Source organism: Schistocerca gregaria, chromosome 4, assembly GCF_023897955.1.
Source record: "Schistocerca gregaria isolate iqSchGreg1 chromosome 4, iqSchGreg1.2, whole genome shotgun sequence".
Lineage (NCBI taxonomy): Eukaryota > Metazoa > Arthropoda > Insecta > Orthoptera > Acrididae > Schistocerca > Schistocerca gregaria.
Window position 1 is genome coordinate 484,059,336 of NC_064923.1, and position 14,103 is coordinate 484,073,438.

Genomic DNA, 14,103 nt, shown 5'->3' on the forward strand with positions numbered 1-14,103 from the left:
TAGGATAATGTACGAGTATTTATAAAAAAGGATGAAGTTTGTAGCGCAAACCCGTGACCGGGCTATTGATCAGACTTCAGGTAGCATACAACCTTTCTTAGCTGTGGCATGAGTAACGTCAGGAAAAGGGAGGGGGCGCCTTTTGCCCCCGGAAAAAACCCTGCTACGCATTTGATAGCAGATTCTCTGGGCTTGGGGCTGTCCTGGAGGAATTAGAACAAGGAAAAATACTCGTCCCTATTCGGGATTGAACCTCAGACGTGCAGAAACACACACTAGTTACCTATCCACTTTACCACCACGGCCACGACATGTCAGTACATGACATACTTCATTTTTTCTGTTATGGACAAGAGTAGAGAAGAATTAGTTACTGCCCATATCATTCACCAAGTTCATGAATTCCGACTGTACCTTGTCAGCGATGCTGGACAGCCGCCACGAGCCTGTTAGTCAGCTCCTCTGACATCCAGGAAAACGGAGTTGTCACCTTCACCTGAGGAGGATTTCTAGCAAACTCGCAGACGTCTCGTGGCGTGAAAACTAAATCTAATCTGACTTAGGACAAGCTACACTGCACACCAGGGTGTGGCGAGACTCTCCTAGCTGTGACTGAAGCGTAATGGCGCAGACGGTGCGACATTTCGCTCAAGACTGCCCATTACGCGATTTCGACGCATGGCTGGAATAAGTACATGATGCTGGCTCTAAAACAACTGGATAGTTTGGAATTCTGCTCTCTCCTGGTCAAATACCAGATGGACAGAATTAGTGCTACTTGTCCATCTGCTGCTGGTTAATAGTTCACTAATGGTGATAACTGACGTTGGCCGTCTTTGGTTGCTTGGTGGTGCTCGTTGTTTACTATGTGTGTTGTCTTTCTGCGTCTGCCGCATCCACCGAGGGTTTAATTTCCTTGCACTGCAGTCTCTCATTGCATTTGTGAATTCCAAATGACGGGGTGTCCAACTGTCGAAATACTGGCGGATGTCGAGAACATCATCCGGCTGCGTTCTAGTAAGTTACACGAATACTCGACGCGCTAAAGAAGCTGAAGTTGCACAAGTACGAGGGCTACTCGGAACGTAAGGAACGATCGGTCGCGAAATGGAAATTACAGCGAAAATCAAAACTATTTCATTTGCAACAGTTAGCTACACCTTCGAGCTACTTCTCTACGTAGTCGCCGCTCCAACGTAGACATCGGTCGTTGCATTGTACCAACTTTCCAATCCGCTCGTCATAGAAGGCAGGTTCCTGTCCTTTCGATAATTTTCTGCGCTTGACTGCAACTCACTGTCCGTGCCAAAATGTTGTCTTCATAGCCAGCGGTTCATTTGAGCAGAGATGAAATCCAGATGGAGCTAACACCCGGCGGTATGATGCGTAATGAAACACTTACCATGGAAAACACTGCAGAAGCATCGTCATTGCCCCTGCACAGTGCAGCCGAAAATTGTCAAAATGGCTCTGAGCACTATAGGACTTAAATTCACTGGTCATCAGTCCCCTAGAACGTAGAACTACTTAAACCTAACTAACCTAAGGACATCACACACATCCATGCCCGAGGCAGGATTCGAACCTGCGAACGTAGCGGTCGCGCGGTTCCAAACTGTAGCGCCTAGAACCACTCGGACACTCCAGCCGGCAATTTTCATGAAGAAGGAAATGCATGACAGTTAGGTTATGTGGGGTTGCATAAAATCAGGCGAAAACTCTCGGCAAGCTCTCTTACTTGGCGGGAGACACTGTTTTCTAGCCATCTTTACGCACTCACTGTGCCACTATAACTGAGAAGAGCGATGTGATGCCATCTACAGGCTTACTGTAGACACTGTCCAACGCATCTGTGCAAAGCTTCATCGAATTTTCACTGTAGTTTCCATTTCGAGACAGATTACTGCCTGATTTCCGAATAACCCTCGTATTTAATATTCGGACTGTGACCTAACAGGTTCGAATCCTGCCTCTGGCATGGATGTGTGTGATGTCCTTGGGTTAGTTAGGTTTAATTAGTTCTAAGTTCTAAGCAACTGATGACCTCAGAAGTTACGTCGCATAATGCTCAGAGCCATTTGTGACATAACACTGCCGGTACTGTGATTATGGCCTTTCATTGCAATGCAGCGAATATACTTCTGCAAATAAATATAGATGACAAGCTCTTGTGTCTCGAGACCGGTCGCAGCATTAAGACACAGTGACGTTTCGACGAATGTCATACCCATCATCAGGCCAGAAAATGATGACACTCGTAGGGGCATCGGAGTTCATTAACACTGCTATCCGCCTGGAAACCAGATAGCTTGTCATCAGTAGTATATGCCAGAAAAGTCTACATTCGCATAAAAAGTGATTTTTTCGTATTACAAAAAAAAGTGTTTCATATGGCTCTGAGCACTCTGGGACTTAACATCTGAGGTCATCAGTCCCCTAGAACTTAGAACTACTTAAACCTAACTAACCTAAAGACATCACACAGATCCATGCCCGAGGCAGGATTCGAATCTGCGACCGTAGCAGTCGAGCGGTTCCGGACTGAAGCGCCTAGAACCGCTCGGCCACCACGGCCGGCTTTTCGTATTACAACAATTAGCAGATGACCAGAAGAGATGGAGGTCGGAATCAAAGCAGACGAAAGAACGACAGAAAACAGAAAAAGAACAAGTTTCTGTATCTGATCGATTGGAGACGCGTGTTTACAGTGGCGCCATCGGCGCTACGGTGCTGCGACAGTCCAGCTGCTGGGTTGTGCGAAGCGGGCAGCTGGAAAGTGGCACGCGCCTGGGATGTGTTGCAACGGCGCCACCCTGCATGCGTATCGGGGCGCGATGCGAGAACACAACACGGGCAAGGACGATGCGGCCGCCGTCTGCATACCAGGCAGGGCCGACTCCAGCAATTGTTTTGTTAGGTCCAGGCTTTGAGTCAAGAACAAGTAAAACAAATCATCATCAGCACCATCAGTTTACAGTATTTATTGATTCTGTGCACATTTAAAAGCATGAACTATTCACACGTTGAAAATGTTGTGTGTCACATTGTGCCGATATTACTGTACTGTACACTCTCGTTTCTGCGAGTATACAGGGTGGTCAGACACAGTCTGAAAAACTTGTAAGGGTCCTGCTGGTTACGATGTGCTGAAAATACTTTTTAAGAAAAAGAAACTCGATAGCTTGCTCCGTTTCCGAGTTAATTAGCACTGAAGTTAGCCAGTTAGTTGCTCACCCAAATTCAAGTTTCCCTGCCAGAGACGTTGTTGCCAGCGTTCTTCGTATGATTTCCTGAAAGCAAACAAGAGTTCGATACAAAAATTGGATATAGGACGGGGGTAAAAATAGAACACGAGCGAAAGGCTGGGCAGTCTGGTGCGATATCATCTACGCTATGACAGCTGACGCTCATTGTATCAGACGGCTCGCTTGAATTTGCGCATGCAACGGCTTGATTGGCTAATTTCAATGATAATTAACTCAGAAATGGCGCAAGGTATTAAATGTTTTCTTAATAATTATTTCTCAGCACAACCTACCCTTCAATACCCTTACGACCTTTTCCATCTGTTTCTGTCCACTCTGTATATCTATGTACGTCTGTATACGGGGCATTATGTTACTACTACTGTTCTTCGTTGTTCGGGACAGCATTCTGTTTTTCTGCCGACGAACTGCCGTTCCTATACGATGCTGACGCTATGGATCTGAATCCCTATCACGAGTATCGTTGGAGATAAGAGCATTCGTTATCATGGTTATTGGAGATTAGAGCATTCATTACCAGTTTGGTTGAAGATTTTAAATCAGTTGTAACTCTCTCTGTCTCTGTCTCTCTCTTTCTCATAATCTCTCGTTCTGTGCATCCGAATGCTCACTCCGTAGGTATTTGCAATCTATGGCTATAACAGGGCAAACATTTCTGAAATCTCTTCTTCTGACGGCGAGACAGTAGTTTGTGGCGCTTTTATCTTGATATTGTTTGATGTCCCAAACATGTTATGTAGTCGAAGTTCTCCTAGGAGCTTCTTTAAAATGGCACAGTAAAAAGTATATAGTTCCATTAGAAAAACAGAGAGTAATTGGGCGGTTATAGCCGGCCGCTGTGACCGTGCGGTTCTAGGCGCGTCAGTCTGGAACCGCGTGACCGCTACGGTCGCAGGTTCGAATCCTGCCTCGGGCATGGATGTGCGTGATGTCCTTAGGTTAGTTAGGTTTAAGTAGTCCTAAGTTCTAGGGCACTGATGACCACAGATGTTAAGTCCCATAGTACTCAGAGCCATTTGAGTCATTTGGGGGGTTATAAAGAAGAAAATTATCTGCGAGCTTCAGAAATTCGCCATATTATCTGCTACAACTTGTCAAAACCGCACTTCAGTATATTTATTCATTTTGGATATATGTTGGATGGCCTGCCTTAGCTGCTTCACCCTGTATATGGAAAGTGGCACTTTAACTCAGGCATTTGGATTCCCTATTACACTCCTACGCCCCCCCCCCCCCCCCCGCCCACTTCCCCTCTCTCCACCTTCCCTGCATGAGTAACTCGGTTCGGAGTCCTGAGGAAACAAAAGAAGTAAAATATACAGGATAAATGAAAGAGAAAGTTGAGGGAAGACAGTGAATCTAGAAAAGTATCCCAGAAGAGTGAAGATGAACATTGATATTGCTGTTACTTCAAAAAGTTCACACAAGTCGAAAATTCTAGTTGGTCATTGTGGAATCACAGTATATTTCTACGGCAGACTGTACAGACAAGTGCATTTCTACAGCACACTGTACATAACGTATTACTCGTAATTATTATGTTTACAATTTGAAATAGTGGCCAGCGATTAATATTGCAAATTCATCTTCAGATGGTTCTCACATACTTTCTTGATTTCCTGCAAGGACTTCGTTTTGTAGTTATTATTGGCCTTGTGCATCAAGACAAACAAAAAGTTTTTGCTCAAAATTCGGCAAACTGACGAGGTTTTTCTTTCTTTGTGGAAACATACATGAAATTTAACATGGATTGTGGCTAAAACGTAGCTGACGTATATTTCAATGTGACACATCCGGTATGTATTTCTGACATAAATTTATAACATTTTCACCCGTTGGCACGTGCACTACGGAAATGCTGTTAAATTCTCGGAAACTTTTAACACATCACCATTCTCCTTAACACACAGAATTCCTTGAGAGAAGGAAGAGGTGGACAAAAGGATTTGTCACGAATAACATGCGAAAAAGTCGAAGCTATTCGAAGATATTCGTCTTCTTCGTCGTTAGCTGACTGAAAGGATTGGTACGTGTCTTTAATTCAGCAATGATGTGGCCTACTATTGGTGGAACGACATCATCTGCACTGGTTGCATATATTGCTCCCAGCCGTCAATTAGCTCTTGACGATGTCGGTGGTAAATGTATTCGAAACCTCAAATTTCAGCAGTTAGTACTATAAGCCTAGAACACCACAAAATATTTGTACAAGGGTGTTGCTGTAAAACTATGAGTCAACATACGTAAAATTTTAAACACATGGAAGTAGATTCCTCTCATACCCAACAGGATAGCCTTGCTTGTTAAAGCGCCGCTCCCGAGATGGGGAGTTGAGCCGATCCCGCAATGAATTCTCCCAGCGGGTTACGGACGAGGGTTGGTGAGCAGGCCTCCCTAGACGGTTTTCCACACCACCAATAGCTGAATACTGGGCTGGTTCCCAAATCCCACCTGGGTTACGTGATTCACAAATATTTAGAAAACGTTTGATCACTTTAATATGGATAACACTACACGCAGACAATTGGGCACACATATTCCATCCCAGAGGGTAATGTGGTGGTGATAGGAAGGGAAACCAGCCACCCCTTAAATTAACTCCGCCACATCCGTTAGTATCCATGCCAACCCTGCATACCCGACAAAGGGATAAGAAAATGATGAAGTAAGTCCCTTGGATGTTTATTTTTATTCTGTTGGAATTGTTTCTCGATTTCACCATGATTGTGAGTAATGGCACAGGTTTTCAAAAAGTCACTCGATTCTCTAGCCTAATATTTGCGATTTCAGACGCCGTGTAATGAAGTGTTTGGGACAGCAACTGATTTGGAGTGTAGGCATGTACAGTCGTGGACAAAACGAGCGAGACCCCTCGCCTTTTCGTTATGCTGATCCGCACAGCTTTAAAGTCTGCTACACAGCATAACAGGCAAGGCGACGAAGTGCTACCAACATACTATGCACAGGTGTGAAACTGACAAACTATCCGAACTTTGTCAGACTGTTTTCAATCATGTGTAAGACTATACTAATGCTGAGTAGCGTGTTAAATACAACACGTAAATATAAGATATAAATGAAAGAAGAACTGTAGTAATAAGTATGAATTTCACCTTATAAAGATAACATAACTGTTTTAGTAAGACAAAGTACCTCAGATCGTTACGAATTAGCAAAATATTATACGCATTCGGCCGCGAAACGGTCTGTGTCAACGTTCAGACCGGTCTTACTGGGTTACCGTGGCTGACCTACCATGAAAGGGTGCAAATTTAGCAATGCGTGAAGATTCATAACGAAATTCAGTTAAAAATCGTTCAGTGCCACACGTAAGTCAATTCAATTTTTGACAGAAGCGGAAAAATTAGGCAGTAACAAGTATGAAATTCTACAAAATTTTCTTGTTAACATCCACAGGGCGCCGGTACAGAAGAAAGGTAGCAATAAAACGTATTGGACGCGCGAGAATTTCTTTAAATTGTTTTACTGATAGTCTATCTGCTTCCATCCAGATTAGAACCGAAAACAAACCAGACCTCCCTTGCAGTAGCACACACCTTTCACTACACAAGCAGACAACCCAGGCAAACAGCCCTCTATTATTACTCCAGGCATGAATAAGCCGTCAATTTCGCAAAGAAAATGGCAAAATCATCTGCAGTTTCTGTTGCACAGAGCTTTCTGGTCTCAAAAACATGAATTTTTTACCTTTATGTCACCGCTTATGTGACAATCATTCTGGATGTTTATCGAAATAACAAAATACTGTTATTAGCGGGTAAATTTAGTAGGATAATTCTGCACCACCGCAGGAAATAAACAGCTACATAGCTGCCAAAAGTATTCTACAATGTTTCGAATTCTCCATTAGACTCGCCACAACCAGAAAATGTTCATTAGCCGAAGTCTTTCTTAAGCTAGCTAGCAATGGGAATGCTCGCACTTCTAAGACTCGGTGGCATTAATACTGGGATTTGAATTACCACATGTATAGGCAAATGGATTTTATTTGCATTTCTGTAAACGTGATTTGTATCGAAAGCAAGGCTGCGATTAACATGCTGATGTATCGACTGCAACTAGATCATTTCGAATAAACAGTAGGGAGAATTATTTATGCGGCCCTGATATTCAGTAACTGTCGTAGTTATTTTCGTCGCTAGGATTTCTTCACCTAAATCGGTAAAAATGGAACCCTACTATTCCCACTTTCTTGACCGCCTGTCTGTCTACCCAACCCTTAAAACCCGTTTACCTCGAGTACAGGTGGACATAATAAGCGGAAACGTATCGCACTTCCTGCGGTGTACGGTCCCTCGGTGGTGTAAAAAAGTGAGCTTCTATGTCAATGCAATGTAAAGATCCTACCGTTTATGTTAAGAAAATTTACGCGAAAGGTCAAAAAATGGCTCTAGGTACTATGCGACCAATGAAGCACAGCCACTATCAAGGCTCGCTAGGGTGTCACACAGTAACAGAATAACTCTTTGTCCGCTTAATCTATTTTACATGTTTAACAGCTGGCTGTTGGCGTATATGTGTGGTTAGGGGCGCTCAGTGACGAGGCTATCAGCGCGGCTGTTGACAGGCGAATTACTAGTACTTAGCGGCCGTAGCAAACACGGCTGCGATTGGGAGTTGCCCGAAAAAGTGCGAGGAGCCTCATTTAACAAAGACGATTGTTGAGGCAAGAAAATCACAATAGGTCGCGAAGTAATGACAAGATCGCCGTCACGGCCCACTGGGTGTGACCGACGCTCACGGTAAAGATGCGTAGAGGTCTGTAGCGGCCACTGTTCTGTGGGCGCTCCCTTCGGCTGAGCACAATTACACTCCTCCTCGCTTTGTGCAGACTTTCTTTCTCTGCTGCATGCTAGCGTATCGAAGGGCGATTTCACGTTTCGCTGCCCTTGATCAGTCTCTGGGGAGAGCTACACAGGTTGTACAAAACAGACGTTTTCTGGTATTACCTGATGTCTACGAATTTCGTGTTTTTTGAGTTCTTAAGGTGTAATAATTTTATCATAATGTGGGGCCACAGTCATAATATATTTCTTTAAAGTTAGTACCACCATTAGATTTTTTTTTTTCAGTGTTGCATTTACACCATCATGATTTCGGCTTCAGAGTGCCATTATCAAGTGTTTTAATGTTATATAGTGCCTAAGATGGCAAAGTGTCGTATTTAAAATACACTAATAGACACATTGTCTAAGGATCAATATTTCTGGTAAAAGCCTTTTACGTAATTACACCAAATAGACAGTCCATAAGGGATAAGCTTAATTTTAAGCTTTTATACCGTTTGAATAGTGCTTCCTGAACGGCAGGAACGTGATCGGGAGCAAATACAAATACGCATCCTTGTTTATCGTCCTCCTAAATGTTAACATCAACCCTACGCCACCGTTGCGTTAGCAATTATCGATCCTGGGGTGTATAAAAGAAAGGTAACGAAGTTATAAATGCTCCAGAAGGCTGTGTCCTATACAGATAAGTCTGTTAAGAATGTACCTCAAACCACATAAACCTCCCTGAAAAGACATAAACATATCAGCAACTTTCATAACATTAGCCAATGAAGAGAACGTGGAAGTCGTACGCATTTCTTACCGTCTGCACCAGGACAGTACGAAGGATTAAGAGAGTTTACTGGTGTTCTGAATGTCGTGAATACTCGAGGTTCAAAATGAAATGATGGTGTGGCGTCACTGGCCGGGAGACAACCAATTTTTTTTCTCATCTTTCTTTCGATCTGTTTCTTCGGACGTTTTTTGTCAGTGGCTCTCCTCGAATGTTGCATGACATCTGTCATAGTCCATCACTGGTAAATTCAGTTAGGGTTTTTTGTATTACAGAGGGTGGTCAGTCCCCTGACCGAATATGCCGAGCTACTGTGTCGGCAGCACTAGATCAAGAGCTATTAATACGAGGGTTAGAACTTTAATAGTGGCAACTATTTATTTACATCTCGTACAAAATAGATACATGTTTCAAAGTTTTACTGACCTTTAAAGTAGTCACCAGCATTGTGTACAAGCCGTTGCCAGCGATGTGCAAGTCGTAGGATACTCTTAGCAATGCTAGTTGTGTTAACAGTTCGAGCGGCGCTGTCTATTGCCCGAAGAATTTGCAGCAGTTCTGAAGTGAATGCCGTGAAGTGTTTCCTCCAGTTTAAAAATCGAGTTGAACTTACGAGGGCTTAAGTCAGGGCAGTGCAGTAGATGGTATAGCACTTAGCAGCCCCATCAGTCAAACAAATCAGTAACAGCTTGCACTGTACGTGCTTGGGCATTGTCCTGAAAAATGATGGTCAGGTCCTGCAGAAAGTGTCATCACTTCTGTCTCTAAGCTGGTCGTAGGTTGTGTTCCAAAAATGCTATTTTGTACGAGATGTAAATAAATAGTTGTCACTATTAAAGTTCCAACCCTCGTACTAAGCAGTCACGAGAGATGCGGTATCGCGCTGAAATGTCGTCTTCCATGCCAGTGCTGCCAGTGTAGGAACATATTGTGAAGCCCATCACAGACAACTGTTCACTCCATGCGAAAATGGTATGAAGGACTTACTCGAAGTGATTCCATGTCTCGGGACCTGATTCTCTCTTTTCAATATGTTAGCTTTGTAATTACGGGGTAACTGATTCGTTAACATAGTAATTATAATAAAAATAAAAGTTTGATAGCGTTTTACTTCCACCGAAACGCGTGTTAAAGAGCCATAACTAGCTCCTACCGATAGATTTGTAATAGAATCAGTTATAGAGTAAGACTGTTCTCTTTAAATGAAAGTTTGAGGAACACCGATCGTGTGACAGATGTCACCACTACTGGCCACCGACCTGCATATTTTAGATTCGAGTCGTACTGACCATATGCAATTTTCTTGCGTATGCCCTATCAGTACTCCATCTAAAACCCATTAGAATTCTGTAATAGGAATTGTAAAATACCATGTATATTTACACGTACTTGATGTGCTAAAAAAAGAAGAAGTTTTTTGGCGTAGAATCATTCGCTGAGAAATTTTATCTCGGGTACGACACGACGTTCTGCGATGTCAGCATGATACTCGCAGACACAGTGTTTATAAATCAAGGCACGTTCCAACCTAACGATGTTTTAGCTTCAGATGAAGCAACGTGGTCAGCAAACGCAGGAAGCCGTGACTGAAATAACGCAAACCGCTGCGTAAAGTGATAGGAGCGATCACCTCCTTGAAGTGCAGCAAACACTTATTAGGAAGCATTATTTATCCCACTGTGAAGGTCGGGTTCAGCATGCGATTCTTAGAAAATAAACTTGTAATACGGAGAACAAGCGCTCCCGACTTGAGCTCGGACATGAAATACGTGTCACTTGATATGGTTCACTGCACGACATTTTCATTGAGCTCAGTGAATTTAGATGACCAAATACCGATTTGAAATCCAGTCCGTCCGGATACGGTCAGGTGATCTACCACTGTTCGCCAGTCAGACATGTGCGTAGCACTCACCGCTCGCCTCAGCACATAGCGTTTCAGTGGGATGCCAGAAACTGTAGTGAATTGTTCATATAGAGTAAGAGGAATGCCTTCGAAGAAGCTGCACGTGTGATCAGATATTTCAAGATTGTTTGCGTGGCCATCATTCGGTGCACGTTTTCGTATTTCTGAAAAATAAGAAACAAAAAGATTGTGAGGTGGAAATGTGTCTGTGCTTCATAAGAGAAGTGTCACTGCAACTTCTAACTTGTGAACAGACGAGAGGAAACGCAGATTCCTACCGAAAAAAGAATAACTGTAATTACCGATTCATTTACGTAAAAATTAGAACTTGAAATGTTTTCTAATCTACAAGTGTTAAATATAAGAACAAGAACAAATTATTCCAGTTGGCATCAGTAACTCAGTTGTCAGCGCGTCTGGCTGTTATGAGTAGAACCCAGATTCGATTCCCGGCAATGTTACGGGGTGTTCCTTGGTGGGAGGACAGTACGGGGTGCACTCAGCCTCGTAATGCCAGCTGACGAGCTACTTGAGTGATCTAAATGATCCCATGTGCAAAGGATGACATGGCGGTCGATCGATACCGATTGTCCCGGCTGGGCCAGAACGCGGAGCGTTGCTTAGGTGCTATTCCAAATCAAATACAATTAAGATGCCTTAATGTTAAAGGCGAACGTGTCTGGAGAATTAAAATATCAGGTTGGTACATACGCTCGTAGCGTTTTTGTTTTGGATGTTGGTATTCCGATTGCTATGGGTTTATTTATCGATTGCCATTTTTTCTTTGTATTTCAATGATGCCATCTGCGTTTAAATATTGTCGTTTTGTCATTTGGAGATACTGAATGGAGCTGTGAATGCTAGAGAATGTAGTGCCAAGTGGAGAAATCGGAACGTTTCCGACATTTCTGTTAGTAGAGAGGTGACACCAGCGGAGGCAGCCAGAAATATTTGCGCTCTGTATGGGGATAATACCATTGGACAGAGTACGGCAAGAAAATGGATTCCTCGTTTTAATGTGGATTGTTTTGGCATTAGTGACTCTTGGCGTTCTGGAAGACCTTCGGAGTTTGATGACGACCGTTTAAACGCATTGATCCACAATGATCAAAGTTAGTGTACTCGAAACTGGCAAATGTGATGAACTGTGGTCATTCCACCATCTTTCGACTTTTGCGTGCAATGGGGAAAGTTCATATATCGGGCGCATGGGTATTGCATCCTCTAATCCAAAATCTCAAGAATGAACGGGTGGCCATATGTGCATCTCTGCTTGCTTGTCATCAACTGTCTGATGAATAACACCGACCGTTCCTGTTCTGCATCTTTGCTGGTGACGATTAATGCTGTCTTTATGCTAACACAAGGAAAAGAAAGAAATGGTTAACCCATACAAAGTTGCAACTTCCCGTACAAAGACATGCGCATATCCACAAAAGATAATGTTATGCATCTGATGAATCAACGGCGGCGTGGTGAACTACGAATTGCTTCCCAGGGGTGTAACCATCACAGCTGACATTTGTTGTCAGCAACTGAGGCATCTTGTAGAAATAACCCTAGAACAACGACCAGAAAGACTGCGTGAAGTGACACTACTCCATGATAACATTTGCCTGCATTTTCACCTTCCCCGCTTTCTATCGAAAAAGTCTTCAAGGAAATTCCTCTCCGGGCGAAAATTGGCTCTGAACATGCCTCAACGAGTTCTTCGCCTCGAAACCACGTCATTGCTACAATGTTGACAGATTGCTCTAAATAGTGAAGGAGAATATTAAAGCCTGTGTTATGTGTACCTGTTGTGTTAATTAAATTTATGTTTGGCTCAAATGGCTCACCTAGAACTTAGAACTAATTAAACCTAACTAACCTAAGGACATCACACATATCCATGCCCGAGGCAGGATTCGAACCTGCGACCGTAGCGGTCGCTCGGTTCCAGATTGTAGCGCCTGGAACCGCACGGCCACTCCGGCCGGCTAAATTTATGGAAAAAAGCTACGAACACATACAGCAACCCATACAGACAGACATGCTCGATGATTATATGTGCCCTTAAACATTAATCCTACAAGGTACCAACCATTAACTGCAGAGAAATGGTCCCATGTGGGAATATCTAAGACAGTAATTAATTCGACGTACGTCGCAGCCAGCTCCACCTTCCGATCTGAATCGTGCAGAGGTGCTCTTGACAGGCGTATTGCTGCTCGCAAATTTTCATCAGAACTTTGGCACGCTGCGAGCTATAGAATCAATAATTAATGTCATCGGTAACATCCTACATAACAGTATGAGCTGTATTTCTCTTCAGAGTAGTCACAGTTTGGTGTTGTCGTTATTTGTCCTGTACAGACGTGGTATATTTCAAATATGTTCTAAGTTCAAAAGTAAGCTATAAGGACAGTTCTTTTTTTTGCGGATATCATGGGCTATTGTGTGAAGGAACCATACGTCAGTGTCCATGGACGTAGTGTATTTGCAAAATTGTAGAATTTCCTAGCAGCTGCTGATTTACAAATTCCGTTAGTTGTTGCGATTTTAGAGTGGTCGTTTTTGTTTAAAAGTAGTTCATCTACGACCGAAAGTTTATTTAATAAATTTACTTGTATTTTTCGCCAGTGCGACAAATTTTAGGATTCTCTGCCGATTATACGACGCGTATTTCTTCGTACAATAGAAAATATAAAACTATTTCAAAGTGAAATGTTGTAAGGGATCCAAATGCACAAGAACAGGAAAAAACAGACATTAATTCATCATGAGTTACAAGCATCCATATTCATCATATTGACAAAATAGTCTTGGCTTGCAGCAAAACTTTTGGTTACGAAAAGAAAGAAACTTCCGAAACATTCAGAGGTCCGTTTCTTTGTGGAATTGTAAATTTATGAAAGATCTTTTGTATTCTGTTAGTGGTGTAGAAAAACCCACTGTTTTACGCGCTTTTACGACGTGTCCCGTGGTATTACTTGTTACACAGCATGTCACGCTCAACCTAACGAACCTGACAACAACAAATGATTTTTTCGTTAAACATTTTCATGATGATAGTGTCTTTATTTTGTGACAAAACACTAAGAATGGTATGTCTCCTTCTACATCCACATAGATACCCACACAATCCACCGTACACTGCGAGGTGGAAGGTACACGATACCACTATTAGTCATTTCCTCTTCTGTTCCACTCGCAAATAGAGCGATAGATAAACGACTGTCTACACTCATCAGCCAAATCATTATAACCACTGTCCACTGTGACGTTGGATGCCACTGGAAGAGTTGCGAGCACGTGACGTGGTAACAAAAGCTTATACGTGGAACAGACACGGACGGGGGATCACTT

The 14,103-nt window shown here is 42.9% G+C and overlaps 1 protein-coding gene across 3 annotated transcripts in view; it reads right to left on the bottom strand.

The window, feature by feature from the left end:
* LOC126267060 (cadherin-23-like) overlaps positions 1–14,103 on the bottom strand; it is a 458,700-nt gene that overhangs the window by 407,622 nt on the left and 36,975 nt on the right. Inside the window, exon 1 of one of the 3 annotated variants that reach the window (XM_049971902.1) lies at positions 3,235–3,251. The exons of the other annotated variants lie outside the window; for them this stretch is intronic. The gene's annotated coding sequence lies outside the window, so the exon portion shown is untranslated. Of the gene's footprint in view, positions 1–3,234; positions 3,252–14,103 lie in introns of those variants that run through there. 3 annotated transcript variants of the gene reach the window in all.